Here is a 5436-nt window from a genome sequence, read left to right on the forward strand (position 1 = left end):
GGAGAGAGAGAGAGAGAGAGAGAGAGAGAGAGAGAGAGAGAGAGAGAGAGAGAGAGAGAGAGAGAGAGAGAGAGAGAGAGAGAGAGAGTACAATGAAAAAACTGTGTCAGTCACAGTGTTTTAGAAAACAGTTTCAATTCAGACAGTTTAGTTTCTTAAAACCTCTTAAGATCGGACCCTTTTTTTAAATTTTCGCCTAAAATGACATACCAAATCTAACTGCCTGTAGCTCAGGACCTGAAGCAAGGATGTGCATATTCTTGATACCATTTGAAATGAAACACTTTGAAGTTTGTGGTATTCTGAATTTAATGTAAGAGAATATAACACATTAGATCTGGATAAAGATAATACAAAGAAAAAAACATGAATTTTTTTTCATCATCTTTGAAATGCAAGAGAAAGGTCACAATGTACTATTCCAGGTTAGGCACAATTCCCGATTTTGTCCACTAGATTGCACCAGTGTATGTGAAAAGTTTTAAACAGATCCAATGAACCATTGCATTTCTGTTCAAAATGTTGTATAAAGTCTGCCAAATGTGCCTATTGGTTTATTGATACATTTTCAAGTTCATAACTGTGCACTCTCCTCAAACAATAGCATGGTATTATTTCACTGTAATAGCTACTGTAAATTCCAGTTAGATGACCAAGAATTTAAGATTTCTGCCCATATCAGATATGTCTATGTCCTGGGAAATGTTCTTGTTACTTACAACCTCATGCTAATCACATTAGCCTACGTTAGCTCAACTGTCCCGCGGGCAGACACTGATCCTATTCTCTCTCGTGTGTGTGTGCGCGTGTGTGCGTACGTACGTACGTGTGTGTGTGTGTGTGTGTGTGTGTGTGTGTGTGTGTGTGCGAGTGTGTGTGTGTGTTAGGTAGGGCTGTGGCGGTCATGAAATTTTGTCAGTCAGTGATTATCATGCAAATAACTGCTGGTCTCACGGTAATTGACCATTAATTAACATAAACATGTTTGGCATCTCCTGGCTTCCACGCATAGCCTACCAGCCCCTGATGCAGACCTTTGGAACATCTACATTTAAAAAAACAAATAAATCCATTTAATATAACCTATAACCATCACAATAAATCCATTATTMATTTTAGACAGGTCTAAAGAAACATGTTATGACTTATGTTAGGCCCTGATCTGGCTATGCCATATGGCTGTGGGCTACACTAGTTCATTAAGCAGATAAGATTTGCTCATAATTCCGTTGGCATTATTTGTTTATTATTTTATATTAAGAAGAACACAATTGAACATAGCTGAATAAAATAAAAATTATATTTTCTCCAAATGATTTCCGAGGTAGAGCACATGCGGCTATTCTGTGTTGAGCGGTTGACAAACAAACAGGTCCTTTTCTACATGCTTCATTTAGAGTTATTTATTCAACTTTAGTTGTGATAAAAACGTCAGGCTATATGTTTAGATTTTTGTTACATTCTAAGGCTGTATGATGCGACTCTAACGATGATTTGAAAAATGTTGCATGAAAGGCATGAGCTCGGTTCTGTTTCTTGCACAGGCTGCACACACTTYTTCAGTCTCTCATTCACTATTTGAAAGCACTTGATAATATTCTCACTCATCAGACTATTCTCAATTTAATCTAGTCTTACATATAACCTGCCGAGGTAAAAATCTGTTGTTCCGCCCCTGAACAAGGCAGTTAACCCACTGTTCCTAGGCCGTCATTGAAAATTAGTTCTTAACTGACTTGCCTAGTTAAATAAAGGTAAAATAAAAAATAAAAATATACACTGAGTGTACAAAACATAAGGAACACCGTCCTAATATTGAGACGCATTCAGCAATAAATCCAGCAGCAGGATAAAGCCGGGATCCTCTTCTAAATAGAACGTGTTTCACTAGGCTCTGTAGTAGATGTGCTCTCTAACTGTGTTCCAGGGGTCCAAGGCCTATAGGCTACATTTAGAGTTATTATACCACCTGATCAAAACATATAGGCCTATAGGATACATTTAGAGTTATTATACCACCTGATCAAAACATATAGGCCTATGGGCTACATTTAGAGTTATTATACCACCTGATCAAAACATATAGGCCTATGGGCTACAATTGGARTTATTATCCCACCTGRTCAAAACATATAGGCCTATGGGCTAGGCTACATGATACATGTGACTATGATTGGGAAAAGAAAAGGCATGCACTTTTTCTTGCCTTAGACTGCACACACTGGGCATCATTCACAAGTGACAATATTCTCACCCATCAGACTATTCTCAATGTAATCTTGTCTTTACATATACTAAATAATATAGAGTACCAGTCAAAGGTTTGGACACACCTACTCATTCAAAGGCCTTTCTTTATTTTTACTATCTTCTATATTGCAGAAGTGACGACACCAAAAGTATTAAATTACACATATGGAATCACRTAGTAACCAAAAAAGTGTTAAACAAATCTAAATATATTTTATATTATAGATTCTTCAAAGTAGCCACCCTTTGCGTGCATGTGTGTGTGTATTCAGCTTCAGACCCTCCCTGACTGCACATCCATCCCATAATCCATGGTGACGGCTTAGAGCAGTGACACCCACACTCTCCTGCTGCCGTGGCGACAGGGCCAGGGCCAGGATGGATGGAAGCATCAGATGTAATTGGAGCCCATTAAGCAAGACTCTATCCCCAATGAATGATGCACACACACACACGCTCAAACGCACACATGCACATACACGTACACACGCATGTATGAAGAAACACACACACACATAGGCCCACAAGCACACACCCTCACACTCACAAAGGCCCACCCACACAATCACAGGCAGGCAAACAAAGAATGCAAAACACACACACACACACACAGTTCGAGCAACCAAGGAATGCCGCAGCAGGCTGCTCTGAAATGACCTTGGCTGGTGGATCTAGTCGCAGAGATTCATTTCAACTTCCATTATCAGGAAAATGGTTCTAAGTTTACATGTAATGCTTCCTATCTAAACCACACCACTCTAAATGACTTTGCCGATCAATAATTGCACATTTTCTTTTCAACACGGCTTTTCCCCTGAAAAACATGCAAGCTTCTAAAAACAAATTGCGCCCACAATCTTCTGCTATCACAACTCTAATTTCCCCCAGAGCAGCGAGCGCTACCGTATAAATCCGTGCCTTACCTAGAAAAACAAAGGAATCTATAATGCAGGCTCATTGAGGTCCAAGGGAATTGGGTTAGGGAGTTGAGACACACACACACACACACACACACACACACACACACACACACACACATACATAACACAGCACACACACACACCACACACACACACACACACACACACACACACACACACACACACACACACACACACACACACACACACACACACACACACTCACACACACACCCCCCAAGCACAACAACACAAATTGAGAGGTGAAGGAGAGAGACCAGAGGTGTGTCTTTGTTTATTAAAAGAGCCTCATATAAAACAAATAAACACAACACACCTCGGCAGCAGCTGGTTTCAATACTTCAACAGAGAGCTTTAGCTGGAAGGGAGGCTGTAGAAATGTAGCTGTCTCAGAAATCAATCCTAATTATCCTGGCTTCTGAGACCATAACGTTGTACAGGCAACCAATCCAACCTCAGGATAGAAAGCAGATCACAGGAGGCTGCTGAGGGGAGGACAGCTCATAATAATGGAACAGAGCAAATGGAATGGCATCAAACACATGGAAACCATGAGTCTGATGTATCTGATACCATTCCACTTATTCCGCTCCATTACCACAAGCCTGTTAGTGGTACTTAAGGTGAGACCAACCTCCTGTGAAACAGATAGATAACCAATCGACCCGTGGACTTCCCTGAGAAATGCAACAATCAACGCATCGCTTAAATGTACATTCAGGGTAATGAATTGGTTTCATCACTACCTCTAGATTAGAGGCAGGTATCTAAATTGAAAGTGTTTTTTAGTCTAGGAAAAGGTTTACAGCTGTAGGATCTTAATTTGGTCAGTTTAGTTGCTGAGAATTTTCCTGCACCGCAGGAGTTTTAAAAAGGCTTCTACTGTTTGTAATTTCCACTTTGAAATGTCAGACTTGATTTTCTCTAACAAAAAATATATCAACCACTACAAAAATATCCATTCATTATAATACACACAATAATTCACATTTCCTGTTGCTGCAGGATTATTGTCCTGCTGTAGCAAACTGGCTCAAATTAAGATCCCACATTTGTAGTCTGAATTTTGGAAATCCATCCTAGACGTATAGCAGCATAGATAGGCTTCTCTTCTAAGGGCATCCCTAGTCTTTGCTCCCAGCCTCTCTATATCCATGTATTTCTACAGGCCAACGTTCTGAGACATGCTGCCAGGTCTACCACTTACTAGTCCTCCTGTAGCCACAATATACCTTTCTATTAGCGCACTAATCCACATCAAAGAAACTAAGCCTTTCAATGTGTGTGTGTGTGTGTGTGTGTGTGTGTGTGTGTGTGTGTGTGTGTGGTAGAAGCTCGAAACTGTTTCGGCACAGACCTGGATAGCATGACAGACCTCTGCAGGCTGTCTCTGCAGTAGATTGCAACTCCACCCCTTTGGCAGTTCTATCTTTTGGCGGAAAATGTTATAGTTGGGGATAGGAAATTTCAGAATTTTTGGTGGGCCTTTCCTAAGCCAGGATTCAGACAGGCTAGGACATCAGGGTTGGCGGAGTGTGCTTAAGCAGTGAAAAAAAACGAATTTAGGGAGGAGGCTTCTGATGTTAACATGCATCAAACAAGGCTTTTACGGTTCAAGAAGTCAACAAATGATAGCGCCTGTGGAATAGGAGTGGAACTGGTGGCTACAGGGCCTGGGTTAACTCTACATACCGAAGGAACAGAGGAGGTGGAGTAGGATAAGGGTGGCTAAGGGCTATATAGGAACTGGTCGTCTAGTGCGTTGTGGTAAAATAGATTCAAGGCATAATAAGTGAGGTCTCTGCATGTGTGTGGGGTGGGGACGAAAGAGGCATGTATGAGCGGGACTTGAGGGCTCTATACAGGTAAATAACGCAGTAACAACTAGCCAAGACAGCAGTAGACAAGGCATAATTGACTTAGAGAGAGGCATAAAATCAATCGCAGGTGTTGATCAGGAGAGCTAAAACAACAACCCAGGCCTGCTCTGATCTTCTCCCTCTATCCTCTTCTCTCTCTTTTCTCTGTTTCTCCCTCTACCCCTCCTCCTCTCTTATCCCCTCCTCCTCTCTACCTCTTCTTTCTCTCCTCTATCCTCCTCTCTCACCTACCTATCTCTCTCCTCTATCCTCCCCCTCATTCCCTTAGTCGCTCCCGTCGTCTCGCCCTCTATTCGCTTATCCTCCCTCCTCTGTCTCCTATCGGCTGGCCTCGCTCTCCTTTTATTGCTCCCTCTATGCCTTCC

At 41.6% G+C, this 5436-nt stretch overlaps 1 long non-coding RNA gene across 1 annotated transcript in view; it reads right to left on the reverse strand.

Annotated features, from left to right (window-relative positions):
- LOC112069714 (uncharacterized) overlaps positions 1-5436 on the reverse strand; it is a 145873-nt gene that overhangs the window by 58506 nt on the left and 81931 nt on the right. The gene's annotated exons all lie outside the window — the stretch shown is intronic.

Source organism: Salvelinus sp. IW2-2015, unplaced genomic scaffold, assembly GCF_002910315.2.
Source record: "Salvelinus sp. IW2-2015 unplaced genomic scaffold, ASM291031v2 Un_scaffold1088, whole genome shotgun sequence".
Classification (NCBI taxonomy): Eukaryota; Metazoa; Chordata; class Actinopteri; order Salmoniformes; family Salmonidae; genus Salvelinus; species Salvelinus sp. IW2-2015.